The 11,580-nt window shown below is 40.6% G+C and overlaps 1 pseudogene; it reads right to left on the bottom strand.

The window, feature by feature from the left end:
* Nucleotides 1-3,158: 3,158 nt before the first annotated feature.
* On the bottom strand, nt 3,159-10,369 carry LOC148099917 (uncharacterized; annotated as a pseudogene).
* Nucleotides 10,370-11,580: the final 1,211 nt, after the last annotated feature.

Raw genomic sequence — 11,580 nt, forward strand, 5'->3', positions numbered from 1 at the left:
ATTTTTTAATAAACACCCAAACCACAGCCCTAAATATTAGCATTTCTCCTGGTGAACTGAGTTAACATTGGATTTATTTTTGTCATTTTGGCCTCTTTTTTCCTTAATGCCTGTCCACTAGAGGGGGCAGTGAACACATGTGACCTTTGGCCTCTGGTTAACCTGTTGTGCTAGAAGGTCTGATGTTTTTGTTTTCAATCCAAAATCACCACATACCTCTATAACTGTGGAGGAAAGTCACTTTTATAATACAGCTGCAGCAAATAATGAGATTTGCTTTAAAAATCAGACAGGTACTCTGGGTTCAGTTTTGCATTTAAAACAAACAACAACAAAAAAAACCTTGCAGTGTTCATAAGAAACGTTAAATTACACTCAGTGATGGGGAAACAAGTGCTGCCGATGGAGAGTTAGATTACTGTACTGGCTCTCAGGACTCTCAGGTCATCTGCTTAACCATCAGGAAACCGAGCTGGCTCTAGCTTACCTTCCACTACAGACCCCAGTAGTCTGTTCTGTACTTCAGCCAGAGCAAGAACTAAGCTTCCCAACAGCCTGGAATTCACTGTGAGCTATAACAAGGCACACTTGGCGTTCAGCCTGAACCCTCACTTTCATTTATGATGACAGCCACTTTCATATGTTAAGAGTGAGAGGGGTGTTGCTGTCTGATTTAATTTAGGAAACATGCATTAGTTTGTTTATCTGAAAAATGATTACTTGCAGCTATCAGGCTTATGAAGGGCACATTATTGTGACAGTTAAAATTCCTTCTGGTGTACACCTGAAGCATGCGTCCTTGTTGCACGCATGCCACAAGTCCCCAGATCAGCATAGACCTGCTCTCAGTCCTCATTCTGAAAGGCAGATTCTTCCACCCTGTAAACAAACAGCAGCTGGATAAGTGGCAGGTTGCTTTGCGGGATGTTGATGAAATAAGTGCGTTTTAATCTGTACAGAAACTTGGCTGCGAAAAGCAGATACAGAGCCAAACTTCAAACTTTGAGAGGGCATTTTTTTTAATTCTGTCTTTTTCTTTTCTTTCTCCTGACAGGCTCATTTTTCTTCTCTCAGTAGGATGGCTGCAGGTAGCGCTATCATTACACTCTACTCCATTACAGAGCACTCTATCATGGGGCTCTGTCCAACAGCTTTCATGCTTGTTACTGTCAATATCACTGACGGGGCTTTGCAGTGCAAAGTCCTGAAAGCTCATAAATTCTTTATGTTTAACAAGTCAGCCTTTTGTGTCTGGTGTCCTATGGTGTGCAAATATTGTCAGAACACCACACCAGGACAGGAGCTCTGTGTGTACAGAAATGCCAAAGACCCATGACTGCTTTCAAACAATTTCAGTTTCAGAGTCCTCTGCTCAACCAAGCATTCATTCAGGGTGGACACTGGAATCCCAGTGCTCTTAAAATCACCTATTATGTAAGAAGAACAGAGTCTTCTCTCTCCCTCTCCCCCATCTCTCTTTCCAGGCAGAGAAGACTAATGCAGCGTCATCTACCTTCTGGCACGACCCTCTCTCTTCATTATTGGAATAAGGCCTTTTTTCCTGTCATGTTTTCACTTCACTGTGAACTGTGGAGCTGAATACAGATGTGTGTGTGTGTTTGTGTGTATGTGTGTGTGTATGAGTGTGTGCATGATGCACTCACTTCCTCTCATCATAATCAATACTGCAGACCATAATCTGGGTTAATACCAACAGGAGAACAATCACAGATGCAGCTTTCATGGAAACTCTGTTTTGCTTTATTGAAATGATTTATATCTGGTTTGAATCTTTTAAGTTGTTGCAAACAATAGTTAGAAGGAAAACAATTCATTTAATACAGTAAAAATTGAACAAGATGTGTTTTGTTGGGCTGAGTTACACAAGTCATTCCAGACACACACTCCTATATCTTTTGTTTATTCAAATCAGCAATGTATAATCTTAGCTCTCTAATCCAGAACAAACATCAAGAACTTCAAAGCAATCGAACCTGACTGTTTTAAATAGATCAGCTTCTGATCTAGATTACACAGCTCTGTATATAAGAACTGCGTTCAGCTGACATCATCTCTGTAGAAATGAAGGGGGGAAAAAGTTTAGCTGTTGCCTCCATTAACAATTCTAAGTTTTGGATTTCTTCAAGCACAAAATGAAATGACATCATTGAATTTTAGCCATGAATGTGCCCTTTTGTGAGTCCATGGCTGTTGTTTAATAATCATGCATGGCAGCTCTGGTGCTTTGCCCTAAGGGAAGCTGATACTGAATTTGATCAAACAGTACTACTCAAACAAAGGCAGAAGAAAAAAAGAAACAAAAGCCAGTTATTTTGGTCCAAATGGTTTAAATCAAACAGTGCTGAAAATAGATAAACATCAACGACAAAGAGACAGAAACACTATCAAGTTGGAGAGCAACAGCAGAGTGACTGTTTAGTGAAAGCTACCTCATTGATTATTCATAAATACAGTTTACATTTCCACAGGAATATGAAATAAATCCCCTCATGCCTTAGCAATAAGTTTTATTTTGGGGGACTTTTACAAGGCACAGTAGCAGGCTCTAAGGTGAGAGAAACCACCATAGCAACAAACCAGGCATATTTGAGTTCCACTAGCTCAGTGGGAAGCTCTGAGTGTGTGTCTCTGTGTCCCAGCAGACTGTTTCAAATATGTGTCCGTCTCAAAGCAGCTAGAGCTGAAAGACATGTTGATCATTTTTTTTAAACAAGGTTTCAGGATTGAATATAGCATCAACATCACCACGGCTGTTAATCATCCTTTAGGATGTCTGTGTAGGTTCTCATGCAGATTATGGTATTCTAGGGAACTTGGAAAGAAAAGCGACTTTCTTGATGACTTCTTCTTCTTCATTTCTAAGACCAAACGGTGGAGAGTCTCAGGTATTTAAGCCCTATTGGGAGTTGTCCCTTAAAAGAGTTATTGACCCACTATTGATCATATGCCTCATCACATGAGCCAAGATGTGAAAGAGAGTGGGGGTCATTATCAACAGAGGTTTTGGGTAAAGCCGCTGTGAAACCTCGCCTTACCCTATCATGTGACTTATTGAGATTAGCTGATGAAAGATGTGAGTGGGCATTAACATGTCTGGGAAGGGATCTCACAACTGTATTGTAGTTGGCAGATAGACCTTAAAGGTGCAGATGTACAGCTGAGTCTTGTCCTGTCAAGGTTGTTCTTCTATGTTGTGCCATGCATTAATGGAGTGACGATTTGGTTTCTCCCGTGTAGAAGGCTCAGCACTCCTCACTGCACTAAACAGCATACATTGTGTTGTTTAGTTTGTGTTTGGGAGTTTTGTCCCTGGTCCCTGAACCAGTTTTGTCTGAGTGTGTGGCTGCGTCTGAAGTACACTGGAATGTCGTGCTTGGAGAAGACTCTCCTGAGTTTCTCTGATAAACCTGCTACATAAGGGATAATCTGTTTCTCCCTAGTTGGTGTCTGACCTTCTTTACCGTGCATCTCTGCTAATTTGATGAAAGCCCAATTAGGATAAGCAAATTTAAGAGCTATCTTTAAATGTGTGTTTTCCTTCGTTTTCCCTTCTGGCTTACAGGGAACGTTTTCTGCCTGTTGTTGCAGGGTCCTGATTACTCCAAGTTTGTGTTCCAGAGGGTGGTGGGAGTCAAAGAGTAGGTACTGGTCTGTGTGTGTGGGCTTCCAGTAAACTTCGATGTTGATGTTTCCATTCTCCTCAATGTGCACGGCACAGTCCAGAAATGGCAAGCTGTTATCCTTTGTGTCTTCCCTGGTGAACTTTAGGTTTCTATCCACTGAGTAGACAGTGAAGGTTTCTACTTCTTGGATTTTGATATTGACTCAGGTGTAATTCACATATCTATAAATGCTATAAATGCTGAAGCCAAGAGCTTTACTTTTCACTTCCTCCATGTAAAGGTTGGCTACAGTAGATGATACAGGGGAGCCCATGGCATTTCCATGTTTTTGTCTGTAGAAACCCTCATTGTATTTAAAACATGTGGTGCTAAGGCAGAGGTCTAAAAGTGCGCAAATCTGATTGGGGGTAAAGCTGGTTTTGTTTTCTAAGGAGCTGTATTGCTGTTTTCTGACCTTTTCTGCTGCCTCAGTTGTAGGTATGCAAGTGAAGAGTGAGACCACATCAAAGGACACTCTGGTTTCATCTGGATCCAGTGTAAGTTTCTGGACCCCACAAGGAGATCTAGGATGGTGGCAAGGTGCTTGGAAATGTTGTAGGTGGCTGAGTTGATCCTGTTAGGTCTGAGTGGGACTCCTTTGTGTAACTTCAGAAGTTCATATATTCAGGGGGTATAGCATCACCTGGGTACAGTTGGTGGTATGTAGGGCAGTCAGTTTTCCTTTCTCAGTTCTTGTAGGCAACTGATGACTTTCTTTTTGTAGTTGCTTGTGGAGTCTTGTCTTAAGGCTTCACAGGTGTTGTTGTCACTGAGGAGTGTGGTAATTTTTGTGTGATAATCAGATGTGTTTAAAACAACATTGCACCTCCGTTTGTCAGCTGGTAATATGTGGATGTTTTGGTGTTTGCTCAGGGAAGTGACAATCCTTTAGGATGTCTCTAATTAGCATCTAGAAAACAACAATTATGGCTGGAACTGTAGTCTGCATCCTGTTGCTAGCATTAGCCAAAATGGCTTAGGGTAAACTGCCCTACACTTTTATGTTGAACTATTGTACTGCATATCATGCATATTGTAGTTCAATATGCTGATCTAGATATACATGCTGCATGTCTGACTTACTATTAGGTGGTTAACCAACCCTTCCTTTGCTAGGAATTGAACGTGATTTATTAATACACAAAATTCAATTAAGCTATTTGGCAATTAGACTCGTAAAGCCCATCACAGCAGTCATATGAATTACAGCAGACTTCCTGGACTCTAAACGCTGGTGGTGGGGACTAAGATGGAGAGTTTGATGGAGCCTGAGTAACATGGAAGAGGAAGAAATGAAGAGGAGGTGGGTTGCACGAAGGCATTGCAAGGGAAAATGACAGATGAACTGTGAGATTTATAATACGTGGAGTGGTTGCCTGGCAAGAAGCAACCTGCCTCCAAACATTCACGATCCCATTTAGAATGACTGCAATCACTGATTGCAATCTCAGGCAGAGAGTAAATGTTTGCAAATAACTGCCATTTAATATATGAACACAGATTGTCAAAAGTTGCAAGCGATCTGTGCCACCCTGCATCAATGATCATAACTTGTCAGCGACACATTTCTTTGCAATAGGGGATTTGACTCAACTGGTGGCCAGCTAACTGTATTCCAATTATATACCCATAAAAGTGAGGCTTATAAATCATTGTGTCATTTTGCAGTTAAATCACCTTCCTGAATTATGAATTTCTATTTAAAATCTGTGAGGTTCTAGTTAGACTCTGAATCTAAACAGTGAATGAGAATTTCTGTTTAAGGTGTTGGTAGAATTTTCTGATTTATCTTGGATCATCACCACATTATCATATAATTGCCAACTTTTCCTCATTAAGTTGCAAACTTATAGCAGCAGGCTCTGGCTTTTTGTCATTTTATCGTTATCAAACTTGCTTTGAGGACAGCAGCTGACTTTGAGTGGTTGCAGACCTCGTTCCCATCTTCAAAACAAGCATTTCAAAAGCAACAAAACTGCAAGTTAATTGCACACAGTTTACACTGATCATTTTGGTTGCGCACCAGTCTCCAATTACTGTTTTCTCTAGCATGAACGTAACTTTAGCCAGCTAGCTATATTTTATCTGTTGCTCTGGTGACGCTTATGACATTTATGCAGATGAGCTATCATTAGCTAACACCAGCCTGAAGCTTGCGTAAGAACGATTTGATCCCTAGCACCATCCATTCTCTTTCAGGGTCGAGGAGGGCCTGGAGCCTATCCCTGCTATCATAGGGCAGGATGCATAAATCTAAAGCCACGCTAATAACTGCATTTGTCCAGATGGGTGTCAGTCCTTTCATTGTATTTCATTCTTGCTAAAATTAGCTTGCCTGCCAAGCTAAAAAGTAGCAGCTCTAGCAGCTGGCTAACTATAGCTTGCTTCACCTCCTCTGTAGCAGCCTTGGCCTTAGACCTTCCCATGGATATCAGTCTCCAAATAGAGTTAGTCAGGGGACATCTCTATGATCTTTTGGCACATTGGCAAAAAACAAAAGTGCCACGTTGTGCACTCTGAACACCAATCCACTATGAGAGAATAAGTTTTGTGAATTTAGGATTTTGCAACCAGTAATCTGTTTACAAATCCAGCTTCATGTCAAACAAAGCTTTGGATTAAAGCTAGACAACATAAGCACTCAATAACCATGCGGTAAGGCTCACATGTTAACACTCTGACTCTGTGCTTCAACAGGAAGGGACAGCTATTCTCTGTGTATGTGTGTTCTATTTAAACAAAGCTGAATATGTCTTTATATGGCAGTGCAGCAGTGTTCATATGAAGACCTAGGCAGGAATCTGTTGACTCATCTTTCCTCCTTCCCTCTGGCAGTGGGTAGACTGAGGAGCCACAGTTGTCACCACAGCATACAGTGAGAATAGTAATATCTTGCAGGACGGCGGAAAGCAAGGGAATGCAAAATACAATTTGTGGCATCTAAGTGGGAAAAAGATGAAGTGTTTGTGTCAGTCTCTATCGAAATATAGATATAGAGAGTCTATCACAACCATTGCTTGCCGTTTGTCATTAATATGAGCATGCCATCCTTATGCCTTCATAGTGCCTTGAGTAACAAGCGTTACAGCAATGTTTCTGCGCTTTACAATGGAGCCCAGTTCATGACAAACTCATTTAAATCTCCATCGTCTCTTGTCTTATTCCATTCTATTTATTCTTACAAGAATTTACATAGCACTCCTTTGTGAAGCCTCTGACTACCTCAAAGTGGCAAGGGAATTTCATTTGTTGCATGTTATTATCTTCCTCACCGCTAAATTAACTGTATTGTTGCTCATGCGGGATTACATGCACAAAAATGCATCCTCTCTACCTTTTTGTATTCTGTTTGACTTCACTCCCTTCCCATCACTCACCCTTCTTTCTTCCTTTGCAACCACTGTGTCGGATAGCTCAGAGCACCTCAGTAATGCTGATGTGTTTCCCTTGATCTGAAATATATTACATGAAAATCTTTTGTATGCTTCTGGCATGTCGTTCTCTCATCCCAAATGTCCTATCCTATTCAGTTCTATTCTAATAAAGCTTACGCTAAGTAAGTTCAATAAGGAAGATCTGTAGTCATACACCTGTCTGTTTCTCAGGTGCTGGCGGCTAATTTAAACTTTACATCACTTCCACTTTTACACACTGCCGGCCTTCTTCGGGCCAATTTGCCTTCACTCCACGTATGTTAAATCTCACTGCGCATCTGTTTTTCTTCCTTGCAGATGCAACCCACTTCCTCCCCATCACCACCTCTTCCTCATCATTCAATCCGCCATCTTCATCTCCACCAAAAGCATCTAGACTCCTGTCCTAATCTTTATCACCACTGGGATTCTGTTCTGCTGTGATGGGCCATCAGAGTCTAAGCGCCAAGTACCTCATATTGAATTCTATACATCAATAAATCATGTTCAGCTCCTTCTTATAATCTCTCCTTATTGAAATATTTTAGCCTGTCTGGGAATGAATGCATATCTCTATACAGATGGATTATTTCTTTGTATTGCCCCATTCAAGCCCTTGAGTACAACATTTTATGTTATTGAAGATTCTGCATTTTATAACAAGGATGTTCCTTATTTCTTCTGTTTGTACTTTGGCTCAAGCACGACGTAATTGGGAACATGCAATGTTGTCAGCCTCTTTCGTTTATCTGTCTGCCACCCAGTTCTTGTTATTTCTCAGCAAGAAGAAACAAAGGCCTGGATACTCTGAATCACAGCTTCCTCCCCTCTGTCTGTAATAATAAGCCTCTTCCTTTCTTATAATTCTATTCATCAGCTCCTTTCTTTTAACTTCACTCAGAATAAGCATTTTCCTCCTGAATGTCTGCTTAGAGTTGTGTTACGACAATGACATGTGAATCTCCTATATACTAGCTTAATATGCTGGAGTTACCTAGCCAGCATTGACATCAGATATGAGAACATCCTCTGGCTTTAAAATGGAAAAGTCTTTGACTCAGATCCGATTGCTAGCAGAACCAGACCAATTGCTGAGAGGCCAAAAAGACACTACATAAGCCAATGGGTTCTTACAAAAGATTGAGGATGTGTGGCAGACTGAAAAAGACAACTTGCTGAGCTTTATTTCATTTGACTATCCAAAATGTTGGGAGGCATTTGAGAAGATGTTTATTTGCTTTTATAGATTCCAAGTTAATATATTTTTTTGGGTTGAGTGTTCTCATTTCCTGTCATGATGGAAGAGAACAGGATCTCTTTGACTGTCTTACAGCCCAATTCTGTGCATAAGTGTGTGTGAGAGAGATTCTCAACTTGTGGTTAAGTCAATAGAGAAGGGTGTTTGCAATGGCACTGAGCCCAGATGTGCTGGAGATACAAAATCCGGCATGCATGAGCGCAAGTCGCATGCATTACACCCTTGTAGAGGTAGCATGAGAGACGCACAAGAGTAAAGTGAAAATCTGTACTGACACTTTTATGTACTGGCATTTCAGGACAACACAGTCACAAATCCAGTGACACACACATGCATAAAAAGGCACAAATAAAGACAAGACTTTCATGACACCCACCAAGCACACCAACAAACTGATTTGTGTAGCAGTAAGCCAAACATAATGCTCAAGAACAGTGTTATTCAAACTGGGATGTTAATAAGTGCATGGGGACTAAAAATCCTCAGTGCTTATTTTTTTGTCCATTCAAATGTCATGTCATATGCAATGTACTGGTCACTCTTCCACATTGCAGGTGATGATTTGATTAACCTGACAAGTCAAAACCACTTTAACCAAGAAACCCTGACAAAGTGTTTAATTCTACCTTAACACTGCAAGTTTAAGGACATGGGAAGAGAAAAAAAATAGCTGATGTTTTCTTAAGCTCTTATTTTCCTTTTCATTGCAGGGTCAGTATCACCATCTTCAACATTTCACAGCACAGGGTCCAAATAGAAACTGGCAGTTCTGGAGCGAAGCAGAAACCAAGAATGTTTTGCTGAAATAAATATTTCATGAAATACGAAAAGTGAAAAAGACAATATTTGTGTGCGGTCAGTGTGTGTCTATGTACAGCACTATGGGTCATTATGATAATTTAGGGCTGTGGCAACGTTATTATTTTCTGCTGAAGTGTTGATTTAGACTCACACTGAAATAGCAGAGTGAGATATTATATGAAGACGTCTTCTTTCATTACTTTCTCAATATGAATAGGAATGCATATGTTCAGCCCCAATGGAAGGTTTAACGCAACAACCCTGTAATTTTCTACAGCTCGCTTATATCCGCTGAAAACCCAAAAGACAGCTCAAATCCCAATACCTTTCCTATCTCAGTCATCTTAGCATATCAGTACATATGTGTCAATCCTGTGATCAAATATAAATGCTCACACAAGCACAAAATAGCCACCACAGCTGTCCGCAACAACATCACATCATCTCAGCTCCACCTTCCTTCTTAGCCATGGTACAGCATAGTTTGGTTATGTTAGACCATTAATTCAATGCTTTAGTTCAGCATGAAATTTCTCAATAACTATCCTATCCGGGACTGTGTGACTGTGTGCTAGGAATATTTATGGTTAACTAAGCTAATCAAAAGCAAATACTGTAATCGATTTAGATGTGACCATCCAATTCAAGATCATCGAATGAGACTTTCCAGCTGACTTTAGTCAGTCCAACAGTCGGGAATATGCACTACTTAAAAAGAAAAAAATATCAATAAGATAAGACTTCATCACAGGTCATTACAGATCATTAGAGATGATGTTACAAGCAGCATAATGTTTGCCACAGATTCTTTGATGTCTGTCAAATGTGCTCAGAGTACATATGCTCTCATCTATAAAGAAAGTAAGGCACCACTGGTAGACCTGCAAGTGCCAGTGTCTGCGAGTGAATTCAACTTGAGCTGCACAGTACTGGTCTGTGAGCACAGGTCTCACAAAACATGGGATATTGAGCTCTCACGTGCCCGATGGAGTCTGTTTGTCAGAAAAATGGTCAAGTAGCCCATCAGAGGTCATCGTAGAGGATTCTGCCAGCGCTCCTCCTTTACTTCCTTGTACTGAGGCGTAGATACCGGTCCTGCTGGTGTGGTCCATCTCTTCCACGTTCTTTAGACTGTGCTGGGAGACCTTCTTGCAACGGCACATTTGGATCTGCCATCCTGGAGGGGCTGGACTACATGGGGGTGCATGTACCATCATCGGGTGTGTGATGGGCATTTCTTCCTGTTGCAGTGTAGGAATTTCACTGCAATGTATTCCACTTCAATATGCACATAAATTAAATATTTACACTAAAAGCCGCATCAGCTGAATAATAGGGTGTTTCAGCTCAGGCAAATGGTGCGGTCAGCGTGCCTAATAATGTGTACATGTGACTGAGCTTAAGATATATCAGAGACTGTCATATGGAGAACACACACACAGATTCACATGCAAACAAAACATGTGAATGTGGATATAAATAAACACAGCCCAAAGGAATCTGTGCCAGTGTGTGATTAGATACACATCTTTTCAAGCAATCTGGAGCAAGCAGTGGGATCTTGGCAGATAATATTAGTTTTGCATAATTTTCTTTTTGCTAGAGCACTCCTGTCTTATTTTTGGATTCTGTTTCCATTCACAAGAGTTGCTTGCTGTTGTGTCTTTCTAAATATAATGTGTGTTTGCATTGCCTGTGTTTGATTTCAGGGAGTTTGCCAGGGATGCAATGTAAGCCTTGGAGAAGTCGTTCATTTCAGCACACTGCATTCATGGTGTCAAACAAAGTCTTTTTACTCCCTGTAGTTCTTCATTCTCTCATTTTTATGTAAAGAAAAACATTTTCAGTTGCACAAACATATAAGTCTTTATCATGCTACCACATTTTAGTCGCGTTTTTGAATTTTAAGCCAACCTTCTAAATAATTCACCTCAGGTAAGACCTTGGTGTGTCCATGACCTGGAAGAATTTTCTGTTTCTTGAAGGGAAAAATGCAGCAATGCGGTGCATCTGAATGGGCTCTGAATGAGAAATGTAACGAGTATATCTTGATGGTGCATTTGACATATGGACTACAGTATGATTCATATCTCCATCATAACTCCCTTAATCAGATAAGAGTATAAGCAGTGCCTAGATATGAAAACACGGTACAGTATGACTGAACAGAAGTATGTCTGCATGCTAGCGGTTAGGAGTGAGTCATCTGTTTAAAAAAACAAACTTTGCTGTAATATTCCCAGTGGAATCACTTTATCATTCAATGTGATGATCTAATACCCAATGACCATTTTTATCATCATTATTATTAATACTCCACGCTGTAGAAACAGGACTGAGATAAAGCGATTGTTGGGCATCCTGACTGGTCACAAACAGAAGCAGCAGCCAGGGCACTTTGTTTGAATTATTGATAATCAATGTA

Source organism: Neolamprologus brichardi, chromosome 13 (assembly GCF_056152115.1).
Source record: "Neolamprologus brichardi isolate AB-2024 chromosome 13, ASM5615211v1, whole genome shotgun sequence".
Lineage (NCBI taxonomy): Eukaryota > Metazoa > Chordata > Actinopteri > Cichliformes > Cichlidae > Neolamprologus > Neolamprologus brichardi.